This window comes from Liolophura sinensis, chromosome 12 (genome assembly GCF_032854445.1).
Source record: "Liolophura sinensis isolate JHLJ2023 chromosome 12, CUHK_Ljap_v2, whole genome shotgun sequence".
Lineage (NCBI taxonomy): Eukaryota > Metazoa > Mollusca > Polyplacophora > Chitonida > Chitonidae > Liolophura > Liolophura sinensis.
In genome coordinates, this window is record NC_088306.1 from 21,935,684 (window position 1) to 21,950,505 (window position 14,822).

A 14,822-nucleotide genomic window follows, 5' to 3' on the forward strand; every position below is an offset into this window, starting at 1 on the left:
TGTGTGTTGTGTTGTGAGATCAAGCAGATGACATTTGTGAAACCACTCAGAATATGTGGATATCATTCTGCGTCACTATCAAGTCAAAACGGCTGCGGCCTTGCTCAGAATAGACGCACGTAATTCAGATTCTAGAGAGAATGGCTCCCATGCTGAGCAAACCTGGTATTGCCAGCTCAGTCAAGCGTTCTAAAGTTTTCCTCTTGTGAACCTCTCAGCCACCACTCAGAATTGTTTCCGCCGTGCCAGAAGCCATTTTTTTGTGCACCCCCTGAATTTTCCTCCTCTTTACTCCTGGTCCAATTCTTCCTGGCTATTCTGGGATGTTAACCCCTTCATTCCCATAATTCCCTCTAGTGTAGAGATATTTCCTGGTTATTCTACAGTTCCACATACATGGTAAAGATTCTGTTTGTTTTGCTGATAGTCACCACATGGCCTGTGTTTCCCCCCAGCTGACTGATACAGGAGCTATGTTTGTACAGTGCTGTATCCCCTGTTTGCCACACAGCTCATTATAATGCCTGTTGTTGTTGTAACAAACAAAGCCCCTGTTGACTCACGAGGCATTTTGAAAATTCAAACTGTTCTTTTGGAAACGCCCTGTTTTGCATGTGCGCATCCTATTTTTCTGTGGACAGCTAAGTGGTGTGTTTTCACATATAAACATCTTGATCTATTTCCAAGGAGTGTTGCCAACAGTTGGCTTAACCTGCCTTGTGTCAGGCGCCAAACTGTAACTAAGACACTGTTCATCTTCAGAAAAGTTTTGCATGTTTTCCATCATGTTTGTGTAAACACATAAAATTTATCATTACCAAAGTTGAATGACTGCAGTTTTTGTATGGTTTACATTTGTATAGTAATTTGTGTAGTAATCGTACTGGAGACTGGTTCAAAGTGTGCAAAAATCATAAATACTTGTACACGGGAGATACAAGGACATATATGCCAGTAATTCAGTTGTGATTGTTACCCTGAAAGTCTGTCAGGCACCTGCCATTGGGCAGTGTTATTTCCCCAGATTTCCCCTGTTCCCTTCACTCCTAAATGTGACCTTTGCCAAATGTGTGAAATGTTAAGTATTTCATTAAACAGCAGTAGAATAAAGTAGGTACAGCAGTCATGATGGAAATCTTGATATGCTTTCACCTTTAAGGACACATCTGAAAACTCAGCTTGAGTGTCATGAAATTAAACATGCTGTGGTATCGTGAAAATGATGAAGTTGGAAGATTGCAGCTTGAGACTGCACATTAAATTTTGTTGTTTTTATTCGTGTTTTTGAAAGAATTATTATATTGATGTTGGCTTAACATCAGCTTGCAGCCTTATGAAGAATGTTTCGTTTTTTTTTTCTGTTCACAGATCAAGTCGATGTGAGCGATGGCAAAGTGACTGTTTGTCGAGATGCTATAAAAGGAAGATGTAAACGTCACATGTGTCGCTATTATCATATCCCTCTCGTGCCATTGGCTCTTTGTTGACAATTGACAGCCATCGTGTTTATGTGGGCAGGACTTGTGTAGGGTAGAGAGTCAATGATGATTGGATGATAGGCAGTCATGTGACAGTTTTCAATCCAAAGAAATTAAAACATGGGAGATATGAACCGCAGATGGAAGAGGAGTACTACCATTTACTAATTTTTTTATCAAAAAAACAAGACTGATTTATAATTTTGAACTGGGGTGAAGACAAAGTCCATTGTTCACGGATGTTAAGTGAGGACAACTTTTATTGGTGCAAATATTTTCTAAAGGGGACATGCATGGAAGATGCTGTTGTGAAAACTTGCTGAGGATTACCATGGAAATCCACTGACTCCTTTTTGGACTTTGTGGGATATCGAGAAGAAAAAAAAAAGGACAAACTATATCATTATGTTTTTATTACGTATATCTATTTGTCTGTTTATTTTTTAAGTTAGACAGGATTTTTAATCACTTGGAACATTTTTATGGCAGACCTAGCCGTATGGTGCTCTCTCTGTGTTAACTGTTCTCACCATATCATGGGTGGGGAAAAAGGTGGAGCTCTTGCAGCAACAAGTCTCTGATATAATGTAACACATTCCTTTTTTTTAAACACAGTGCTCCAAAAGTGCTATAAGACAGCACCTCACTGGATAAATTGGAAGTCATCAGCTACATGTAGCATTGTCCTGCAGAGCCTGCAAGATGCTTACTTTATGGCTGCTGCAGCAAATTGGTGCAGCAGATTTGCAGTTGTCAATTTTAAACATTGTTCTGACTCTTCTTACCTATTTTGAGTGCTAATTATCAAAAAGTCGCTATTTAGGAATGTCTCATCATAACATTTTATCCTATATTTTCCTGGGTCAGAAATGTTCTCCTTAAACATGGTTTTAACTATTTTTCAACCCATTGGTGCATCCATGGGGGCAAAAAGAGACACAATTGATTTTACATCTACACAAATTTTTATACTCACCAACATTTTGATGTTGGCTCTTATATTTTAATCTCTCATATAAAAATTAACCTTATTATAAATTATAAAGTGAAACACATCTTGCAAATTTTTTTTCTCTTTTGTTATAGTTGAAAGATGTACTGTAGATTGTGCCAACAGTGCTAAAGGTCTGCTGTTCATCAAATTTTGGTTTGCTGGTAATGTTTTTTTAAAAAGTCTTAAGATTTTTAAGTTCCTTGCAGGCACCCAGCGGCTGTATTTATCCTGTTTTGACAAAGTAAATATCCATGTGTATACATAAGAAAGTGACATTTGTGTAGGGGGTGGGGGTGGGGATAGAGGCAAAGTGGTTCCGTCAGCCTTCCACATATGGAACAAAAACCGAGGCTGAAATGAGAAAAAGTGCCATATGATGATGTTTTTTTTGTGTATATTAGTGTTTTTAGTAGACATCGTCTGTTACATATAAAAAATCAGACGATGTTTATTTTGACTTTTAAATGCATTTATTGTCACATAAATTCCTTGTTACTGTACACAATGTAACGTTTTTTTTTTCTGTTCAACACAGTTAAGTGCTGTACAAACACTGGCAGTTCCTCTGGCATGGCTATACTGTACAAAAATTGCTACTTGTATTTTGCACCTTTGCAGAGAACTGAGATGTGTTCAAGACTGAGCCTTGTGAACTTGGCTGCATCAAACATGTTTTTGTCCTTAAAAAGTCACCCAATGTGGTGTCTTGACACGACAAACTTCTGCATCTGCTCGTGCCATTGACATTGCTAATGCACTCAACATTGTTGTATGGTGGCACTACCGCTGCTGCAGAATGGCACTGTTTGTGCTTAGAACATTGTCACGTGGTGGCACTACTAATACTTGAAACACTATAACCTAGCGTGGAACTGTTAGTGCTGAAAGCATTGTCAAACAGGTAATATTTGGTTCTGATCTTCAGTAGTGTTATCGTCATCATCTTCATGAAGAAGAACTTAAAGTGCTTCTGACGCTGTATGGTGTGGCGGCACTATTTGGGACAGCTAGTGCAGTGCTGAAAGTGCTTTTTGCTGTGTGTGGAATGTGACACTCTGGAGACACTATTACCTTGGGACACTTCCACAGTCTGCCGTGAGATGATTCAAAACCCGGTGTCTAAAATCTGTGTCAAATATCGTGACACGTGAAGCACAAGTGTCCAATTCAGTCTCACCTATGACAGGACAAGCATAAACCTACTACAAGTACAGCTACTACTATTTACTACTAACATTTCTAAAATGTTCACCATTGTGTCATGAGCTGTCTGCCATATTGTACATAGGTATTTCATATTTAAAGGGAGATTGAAAAAAAATAAAAAAGTTTTTTTTTTTTTTTTGATCGGAGGATATCTTGACATATCACACCATGTCTCAGATCATTGGAGAATGATGTTGTTGTTGTAATGTTTGAGGAAAAACATATGATTGTGAAAACATTTTTGTTGCTATTTTGTGATTTTTTTTTTTGTAGCTGTTTTGTAGGTGGAGATAGTATATTTGTACTTCAATGGTGGGTTAACACCACCTATATTGTAACCATGTGATTCTTAAAACCATTTCTGGGCAGGTGGGAAGTGGGAGAGGGTTGGGAAAACTTCTCTTACATATTTAAAGGGTCGGGATTGTGTGCCGTTGCAGGAGAGGAAACACCATTCTGGACTACGATGTGACTGTTGAGCATAATCAGGAATTTAGAACTAATGGCGTCTTACAGAGGGAGATTATTCTTAATGACTTTGAACTCACCTTGAATATCAAAGCTAAGATCGTTGTGAACATAAAAGTTGAAACAGTGGTATTGGAACCCTGAGTGAGTCTGGAATGATAATTACTGTGACTTTGGCTCGGTGGTGACCTTGTATTGAGCGTAACCTTGGCTCCATGATGACCATGTAATGACCGTGACCTTGTCAGTGATCGTGACTTTGGCTCTTTGGTGACTTTGTCATAGTGATCGTGACCCTGGTTATATAGTGACCTTGTCATAGTGATGGTGACCTTGGCTCTGTGGTGACTGTCATAGTGACCGTGACCTTTGCTCTGTAGCGGTGACCTTCCCAAAAAACCTTACCACTTGGTTGATTCTAATCTTGCAAGAATGACCAAACGAGTGCGCGACAAATTCTGCTCAGATGCCAAATTGATTCTCTGGGTGTCCAGTGTGATGGGGTGTTTTCCTCAACTGTGACGGCGCTTTTTTTTTTTTTTGATTGTACAAAATTTTGTGTGGGCTCTTGTAACAGGGGAAGGCAGATCAGCTGTTGATTTTTCTTGACGATATAAGGGGCCCTTGAAAATATTTGCTGTTATGCAAAAATACACAAGGTCTGGGAGGGATCGGTCATGTGATACTATTCCAGTGAAAACCATTGTATATCTTAATGTAAATTCATGGTCAGATCATATTCTTTGTTTTTTAGAACCCCTTATTTTTTTTCTGTTTTCTTTTTTTTTTTTTTTTCTTACTTTCCTCCTCTGTTTTTTTGTCATGTATGACTGTTAAGCCCTAATGGAGGTAGGGTGTACCACTACTTATTAATGAAAGACTGTTACGGTACTGTTTGTCATGGAGATGTAGTTCAGTCTTAGTTGCTAGAAACGTATAAGTCACAGAAAACTCGGCATGCCATGAGCCCTGCTGAAACTCTAGGATGTCTGTAGGTAACTGGTTAACAGTACATGGTTACACCGAAGGCAATGCATTAACTATTAAAGCATACGCTTGGTATTTTTATAGTGTATCAAAGGTGTGGTTCTTGGCAGTACTTATAAAGTGTTACCAATGAGGTGTGATTATAGTGTTACAAGATTGTCTGATTGTGAATGTCACTGTAATATTAATTATGACACGTGTTGTTGACTAGTGATGAACTAATGGGGCAGACATATTCTATCTGGTTGTACATGCTGATCTGTGAAATCTGTCAGAAACGAGGGTTCTAAAGATTTTCTTTTGAAATGATTATACACGGCCTTTGTTAATGTGCATTTTTTTTACACATGTTCTGACTCATTTTAACTGTTACATTTGTAACAAGTTTCGGATTCAAATGTAAAAAGAAATTGTATCCTTTTTTTCGACTTAAAAAGCATATTCGAAAGCATTAATTATTCATACGTTTTGGAAACGTTTTATCGGAAGAGATAAAATTGTATTGGCAGTCTGCAGTACAAATTCAGTTCTAATCCAGGTAAAATCAACATGGATGGTGTCTCTCTATCGAAGAGAAGAGAATATAGTGCAGAAGCGAAGTATTGGTAACCAGGGGCCGATTGTACAAAACCATTTCTGACTAAAACCAAGAAATAAAATGCGATCTTGAAGATTATTTTCCGGCTTTAGAGAATCAAATTTTGTCAACCTTATCAGTGTGATCTTAAGATGAATGTGTCTAAATTTCAACTTTCAGTACCCAAAGCTGAACATTGTGAACAGGATTTAAGTTTTGACTTAAGTCAGAAATGGCTTTGTGAAATCAGCTCCAGTTCTGAACGACCGTTACGTTGTGTAAATGATCTCGAGCTGTGACAATAGGAACAATGTTGTTGTATACATGTATGTATGTAGTGAGGTGTAAACAATTACTTAGACAAGCTGGAGAGTTGCGTAGAACTTTGTCCAGGTATTCTTGTACAACTTTTATTATTATTATTTTTATTATTATTATTATTTTCCTTCCCCTCCCCTCTGTTTTTTTGTCTTTGTTGTTAGAGAGACCTATTGGACAATGGCGGGGGTGACCCCGTGTCAAACACGGCGGTGTGCCCCGTCACTGTGTGTTTGTTACTGACACGACTTTGTTTATTTTTGGTGAGCCAAAACCTTAAAAGGACATCAAATGTTCCTTGTTTGAAGAACTACAATTTAGGACAGTATATGTAGAGGTGTATCTGTTCTTTGCGGCGCTTTTAGCTTTCGTGTTACGCAGATGTCGCCAGAACTGTCAAACAGTTCGCCCGCAGGTTTATATCCAGTTTGTATCTATTGCCCTTTAATACTATCCACAATGTGTATTCGGTTAACCTCTGTCTGGTTTATGTGTCTGTGCCCAATCTCGGAGAGGAAAAAAGAAATTATCCAAGTTTAACTGTGCAGGTCGTAGAAGTTTTCAACAAAAACAACAATGTTGAAGCGCTTTCTCCAAAGGTGCTAAAACAATGCTGTGCCAGCTTTTTGTGTGCATGCTGTAATCATAGCAACCTAAGGGTTTTAGAAGACCCGAGAATATACGGCATTCCTAGGACAGTCCATGGCCCTAGTTGTAAATGTTCCTAGGACTTAATTGCTCTGGCTGTACAGTTGACCGTAGGACTTCATGACCTAGTGTGTGTGCGTGAATGGTCCTAGGCCAGCAGTTGTATGATGTAAGAGAGGGGTCAGCCATTGCTACAATGCACATGGCGGGGTCATTATTCGCTGTATTCGTAACAAGGTTGATTTTGAACGCTTTCGCTTTTTAGCCACAATCCGCAGGTGTTTGTACCGTGTATACTATTTTGACTACTGCTTACCTTTCGTGCCTGTCTGCAAGCCTATAGCTGTGTCCTACAATAATCCATCGGTTGATCAATAAAAAAAACTAAAATGACTACTCTCCCCTGCAATGTGTTTTTTGCTTTGACCAAGCCTGCTGTAGATTACAATCTTGAAATCCTTTATACGTTGGTGTTATTATTATTATTATTATTTTGGTTGTTAACGGATTCATAGGCCTACATATACTACTTCCTCCCAATCTTTCATGATCTATGCCGAATGCCTTCTTTTTTGACAACAAGAAAACGGTTCCTTAATAGCTTTTTTTTCCTCTCTTTTTTTTTTTTTTTGGTTTTAAACCTTTAGATTTCTGGAACATTTTTTTTTTTTTTTTTTTTTTGCACCCGGTGAATATATCATTTGTTTCTTTCAAAAAGAATCGCCGCGTAATAATTAGGACAAAGGAACTGTTTTCTTAGGTGGAAGTAGAAGGCTGGTAGTTATAACCTGGAGTAGTAATTTCCCATCATGCTTTGCACTCGAGCTTTGATATATGACATCATCAAACTGGCTTTGTGTTCTTCTTCACTAGAAACACCGTTTTACACTGTCTAGCCAAATAAACTGCACCTCTTTTGAAACGCTTGGTTATTCAACGACATACATTGCATTGTGGGCAATTATGATACAGACAGGGACCACGGACTAAAGGGTTGGTTTACATTTATACGTTTTAGCTGCTGATGCGATCCTGGTTGGACCCATGCGTTCTGCTTGTTCACTGTTTTCTTCTGCTATACGCCTGCGCCCAAGCCACTTGAATTTGATCAACCGTATCAAAGATAACTCGCTTCCTGCGCTGCTTAGCCCTTGTTGGTATATAGATATATATAGAATTAAAAGTATACATGCGTAAATACAAGCGTAAATTTATATATATTTATAGACCTGTCTGAAGGACAATTAGAGACAGATAAGGTGTGGGCAAAGTGTTGCCATGGAAACCGGTGACAGCTAAATGTGAACCAAAGTCCGTCTTCCAGCCAATCCTGTAGTCAATATTTTTGGTCGTTACAGTGTTCCCTTTTTTTTCAAAGAAAAAGAAAAAACAACCATAATGTTGTACTTGTTTTTTTATGATTTTTTTTATCGTTGTTTTAATACAAATTTTGTTAACATTTGTACATATATAGATATTTGGGGTTCTTACAAAGACGAAAAACTTTTCATTTTTTTATTGAAAAAACTTCTACACTGGTGGTGTAATAAATGTATTTTTAAAACCACTGCTCAAAATGCGTTTCCATGGAAACTACTTTCTGAATTGTAGTATAGCTCAAACGTGAACACAATTCCCAAAATTCTTTTCTGTAATAATTGTAATGGAAAGTTTGCCAAGACAGTGAATGGCAACTTGAAACGCTGCAAAGATGCAACTCCACGTAAGCCTCGTTCAAACGGTGCGATATGTCGTATGGACATCGAATGGAAATGAGAGCAGCTATATTTCGTACGATTTGTACCTTTGGACTAAACAGTTCGTGAAGGGATAATTATTTTGTGGACTGCTCTGCACTCGCTGTACATATATGATGCCTGTGAGATCAGTGAGCGGGCGACGACGCTCGTTGAGGACCATTTGTCTTTCGCCAGTTTGGTGTGCTTATATGTTCGTCACACGTGGGAAAGTTCATCAAAATTTCAGAAAAAAAAGAAAAAGATAACCGATGCATGGTTCACCCCAGGCACACCGGTTTCCTCCTCCCAAAAATGCACAAAAAAAAAAAATCTTAAATGCTCAACATTGAAATAAATGAAAAATCGATTGATATTTAACATGATTTAGATGAATTCTAAACGTCCGTATACGACAAATCGCACCTTAGACCAAGGCTGAGTACTTAAATAGCTTGTGGTGCAGTTTTACTGATTTGACACATTTGTATTTACCAGGACCATGTCACTGTCTACAATATCGCCTTACAAATTTCATCCCTGTGGCTAAAATTCAAAAAGAAAAAAAAGTTTCTGCAAACGTTTTGAAAATTATCTGGTTCGTATGGAGGAAATCGACAATAAAATCAAAGGACAATGTAGTAGTACAAATGCCCAAAATCCTGATTGAGGCCAGTCTGATATTAAAATTACACTGAAAAAATTATCCTGTTAATTTTAACAGAACGTTAAGAGTGATGCTGGAATATACTCTGTTATTGAAGCAGGTTACAGGTTGCTCTGTTAAATATAACACATATTCTATTAATTCAACATAAAGATTCTGTTAGACCAACAGAACATTGTGTTGAATGTCTGAATATTATGTTAATAATAACAATACATTCTAGCCTCATTCAGACAACAGACTTTCTGTTAAAATTAAGAGATTAATTTTTTGAGTGTACGTTGCCAATACCCGATGTGATAATAACATTTTTAACACATCTCCAAATGTCCTGTTTATGATGTGTATGGAAAACAAATAATACAAGCAATAAAACTTGATCTTGGGTCTCTACACGACGATGCAGCTAGAAAGATGAGACCAATCTAGTGACCCCACAGAGAGCCCTGAAACCCGACAGGGTTTGTTGTGTCTGCAAATCGATTTGTTGATGGAAACGATGGATAAGTGTAATTGCAACATGGGACTGACTAGCGATTAAAACGTAAAGAGTGGTGAAAACAACAACAACAGAGGAATGTGTCTTTACAAAAATGCGGCGAAGAATTATGTGCCATAGCCAGATGAGAATGACACAGGCGTCGAAACAAAACTTTGTATACCAGCCGTCAACAACCATAATAGACGTTCAGGCTCAACACTCGCACTGGACAAATTGTCAAAAACATTTAGCACAAACGGACTAAAAAGCAGAACAAAAAGAATAAAGTACAAATTAGGTAGCATTAATCAAAAGATAAGCAACGATAACGGAATGACGCCAGAAAGTGATCTCCATGAGAATAGAGTAAATCAGGCTGGTAGGCCTATATACCCAAATCGTTTACCCTGCTAATTCATAAGTTGTCGGAAATGAACATATGTGTTTAAGCTTCGGTTGGATCTGTTATTATATTATCAAGTCTTGGCAACGCTGCGTTACATTTAATAAGGTGACGTAAGCAATTTCTATAAGACCGCCAGGAAGTTTGTAATCATGTGATCTCTCACTCTGGCGTTCATGCTCCTCACAGCGCACGCGTCGCTGTCTATGCATTCGCGTTTCATCACATACCACTAACTGCAAATTTTGTACAAAAATCTTGAACAAGGGGTCACAGTGATGAGACAGGAAAGGATGTCAGAAAACACACATAATCCGTCTCAGCCATTCTTTCTAAAACCACTTTGTACACATGCATCCTCTTTACCTGTACAACATGAATCTAACCAAACCTGAAACAATTTGCTAATTTGCTAACAGTGAATGCTAATTAAACAGTTCCGCCACAGGATACAAATAATGAGGCTATACCAAAGAACGTACGTACGTCTCACAGCTCCAAAGGTCAAGCTTGTCTAGTGATGGCAGTGATGTAAAGCGAGCGTAAAGAGCGGCACATGCGCTGTGAAGAGGATGCCTGGCGTGGGCGAAAGCAAAATGCCCACTCTTTGTCGAAGCACAGGAAAAAAGGCCCATATGTTTGCCATTCCGTCAGCGGTTGTACAAGAACACATCACGGAAGTTCTACAAAAATACTCAGAGTATCTGGAATGTTGAAAATCACACAAAATGAAGGACAGGGGTTCAAAAATATATAGGCATTTTCATACGCTATAACATTTAGGACAATTGTCTTCGTCAACACCGTCTGTTGCTAGATCTCGTACCGTCTACCTTCCTAGCCGTCTAACAGAATGTCCTTGTCACACACGCTTTAATGGATGTTGAACCAGGGATATCCTCCTTATACCGGACCCTGAATTCAAAGTTTGTAGTTCATTCAACTTTATGATAGGATTTTTCAAACTTTACTTGTTTTATATATACCGGGACTGTAGTCTTTAATTGTACAGTCATGACATGTAAACAATCAAGGCCTCTGACGGGCCTGCGTTAGATACCTATATATACTGGCCTTTAGGTGCATGTTTTGAAATTTATTGCCACGTGTGTATTGACGCCCTTGGCAGTGGATAGTGAAATACGAAATCAAAATGGAATGCTTATATCTGCAAGGTTAATTGTCTTGTCGATCTTTCTGCAGTTTTCTGTGGAGTTTAATATGTATTTCGTGATTAAAGAAATAAAAAAAAAAAGAAAATTCTATAGCCTACATTATAATATTGACTCTATAGATGGTATTGTTACGCAAACCTCCCAAATCCCGACTCTGAACAGCGAATGTGTGAAATCAAGTGCTCTCACCGTTCATGAGGCATTCTGTTAAACGTGTATGACAACACAGCATTTTGAGTAATTCTAGACTAGTGATGTATAAATTGCAGTCTACATCACTGCATATTTTTGTGTGGGCGTGTGGGTGGGTGGGGGGTGTTACCTAATTGTAAAAAAGCCATGGTGTTATAGGGTGAGTCTAATTTGCTACTGATTAAGCTGTTACATGAACCGTTTGATTAAAATCCTCAAGTAAACTGACAAGACACCATATTTCACCGGTTACGTGTGATCATTTGTCAACTATCACCCAATCGTGGATGATCTGGTTATTCTCTCTGTGCTGTATATACGTGCTAATTATGTTTGTGAAAATAAACAGTCGACGATGGTCGTGTGGCCACTTGCGCAGTTTACCTTGGTTGAAGACCACCTGTCTTTCATCACTAAATGGCTTGCATATCTGTACGTGGAAAGGTTCCGCAGCAACTTGCCAATGGTTCATGGTTTACCCCGAGCACTGGTTTCTCCCACCAATATAAAATCCCACCGTCGAATGTAAGTAATAAATCATCGAGAACTCTCGACAACAGCAACCAAATAAATAAATATTAGCTAGTCCGTCCTTTTCCAAAATCCATGAAACACAGTGCGATGGGCGGAATATTATTATGACGAACGTTTTGGTGCATTTGTTCTCAAAATATCTTCTTAACTGGTGAAGAAGCAATTCTTTTTAACTTATCTAACAAAGCCTTGCAAAACAGTTCAGTCTCTCTTTCTCCAGTATCAGTCTCCTTTCTGGAGACTTGGAAAAAAATCTTGCACATGGCACAGGCCTAGTGATATGTTCTGACAAATGTTCCCCTAAATAGCTCAGACCGTAAACTTTTCATAGCAAACTGGTTTAATCTCCAAAACATTTGCTTGAATCGTATTTCCGATTTCTTTACGCAAACCACTCAGTAACAATTCAGAGATGTTCTTATGAAATAAATGTTCAGATACTTCTTCTGTACACTCGGATGTCTGCTGGTCCAAGATCGAGACGCCTTTCAAATGAATGAATGAATGAATATGTCTTAACGCCACATTAGCAATATTTCAGCCATATCGTCGGGGCGCCTTTCGAATACAGCTTGACCGATCCCCTATGTAGAATTATGCATGTATGTATGCATCGGGTATAAAGTCGGACTCGGCGGGGCGAGTCCATGGTGCCAACCACAGAAGTACCAGACATGACACCTCACCCAGTCACATTATACTGACACCGGGCCAACCAGTCATGTTTCCTTGCTCTAACTTCTCAATGCTGAGCGCCTAGCGAGGCAGCAGCAAGTACCACTTTATAAGTCTGTGGTATGCCCCCACCCGTGTTTTATCTTGAATCTCCTGACTTCCAGGTGGAAACTCTAACCATTAGGCTCTATGTAGAATTATGTTTCTGGATGAAAGTGTGGAAATCTTCAAAATGCCAAGTTGACGTAAATTCTCTTTCTGGTGTTACCTGGCGCTCATCAGGCAGTATGGTATGTTTATTTTATTTATTTATTGATTGGTGTTTTACGCCGTACTCAAGAATATTTCACTTATACGACGGCGGTCAGCATTATGGTAGGTGAAAACCGGGCAGAGCCCGGGGGAAACCCACGACCATCCGCAGGCTGCTGTCAGACCTTCCCACGTACGGCTGGAGAGGAAGCCAGCATGAGCTGGACTTGAACTCACATCGACCGCATTGGTGAGAGACTCCTGGGTCATCACGCTGCGCTAGCTCGCTAACCGACTGAGCCACAGAGGCCCCTCAGTAAGGTATGTGGGACCGTTTTTAGGAAGCTTAATATGTATTACGTCATGTCATGTTATATTTGGGTTAACTGTTGTTTGATATAGCTGTTGGATAGTTGGACGGCATCTATAACGGGACAGTAGACGGATTTGTGATATGATATTTATAATATTTCTGCAATGGGCTACTGCAACACACCGCGTATTTATTTCATTGTTTTTTTTTTTTACGGCGTACTCAAGAATATTTCACTTACACGACGCCGAACAGCATTATTGTGGGAGGAAACTGGGCACATCTCGGGAGAAACTCACGACCATCAGCAGGTGGCTACTAGACCTTCCCAAGTATGGCCGACGAGGAAGCCAGCTTGAGCTGGACACGAACTTAGAGCGACCATATTCGTTAGAGGCTTGTTGGTCATTGCGCCGCGCTGGCACGCTAACCAACATGCGTTTCTAATCAGGAAGTCAAGATCGACATTTCTTTCAAATCTTTTCTACTAGGCCCACATTAATTATTTTATCACGACGAGAGAGAAAGAGTTAGAGATAATAATTTCCGGTAACAAACAAATAAAATAATATTCATTAACAATAATTATGGGAAGATAAATTCATTGCTTTTATGTTCTTTTGTGGACTTGGGAGTCACAGCGACCGCACTGAAGGCTCCTGTCATTGCTCCGCGCAGGCGCGCTAAAACACTGGGCTGGCTCACCTGATAAATATAAGGATGCGAAAAGGGAAAGCGGCATTGAGAATTATGATTGTCGCTTCAGTAGTTCAGAAGGAGCACGTATCGTGAAGTTATAAATATTTAAATATTTATTTGACTGGAGTTTATGTCTTTCTCAAAATTATTGCATTCCATACGAAAACAGTCGTTTTACTAGGTTACGCAGGAAATGTCTTCATACAGGGCTTGCATATATACATTATTTTGTGGAAACAAGCGAAGGATCATTTTCTTTTCGGTTCTTAAAACTGACTCACACTCTTTCACTGTTGAAGTGCACTACAAAGCGAAGTGACATGCTACAGTTAAAGTCTGGCCTTTGGAACGCTAAAATAGAGAACAAAAGCAGGATGCTGGAAGGTCAAGAACAAGTGGACATGCCTAAAGAAATCCACTGACTCTTGCGACTCATCTTGTAATATTTAAAAATCGTTAGTGGAAGAAGGATTTAGCTAGTGATAGTCGTAATATAGTTTAGACAAATGCATAAACGGTATTTCAGCAACCTGCAGGTTGTGGGCTCTGCCCGGTTTCTTCCCACCGGAATGCTGGCCGGCATCGTACAAATGAAATATTTGTGAATACGACGTAAAACAACAATCAAATTAATAAATCAATATAGAGTAAGCCAAAACGGCTTGCCATGCCTCACTCATTCAGAGTGATAAATGTGACCACGACGGTATTAAATTTACGCTTTCAGGATGTGATGTCCTTATTTATCGCGGTTCGGCTATGTAGTCTACAAGTCTGCAGACAAACTATAGCTGCCATGCGACCGGTGATGGGAGCGTTAACACTAATAGACATATCCGAGATCTGTGACGGCCATAATACCAGACAGGACGTAATACATCCAGAAAAGCAAACAATCTCTAATGCGAGGCCACGGGGGGAAAGTTGGGAAGTGAATTAGACACCGTTTGATGTAGACGCATCCTCCGTCAGAGTGAAGGACAAATGAGCCCCCGGGATTGGGGATTATATACCCTGGA

At 39.2% G+C, this 14,822-nt stretch overlaps 1 protein-coding gene across 7 annotated transcripts in view; it reads left to right on the forward strand.

Moving 5' to 3' along the window:
* Positions 1 to 7,070, forward strand: part of LOC135479008 (muscleblind-like protein 3) — a 61,253-nt gene extending 54,183 nt beyond the window's left edge. For 6 of the 7 annotated variants that reach the window (XR_010445805.1, XR_010445803.1, XR_010445807.1 and 3 more), the window contains one exon: positions 1,369 to 1,505. The gene's annotated coding sequence lies outside the window, so the exon portion shown is untranslated. Of the gene's footprint in view, positions 1 to 1,368 lie in introns of all 7 variants that reach the window. The other variant, XM_064758706.1, reaches the window with a different exon arrangement.
* The last annotated feature ends 7,752 nt before the right edge of the window (positions 7,071 to 14,822 follow it).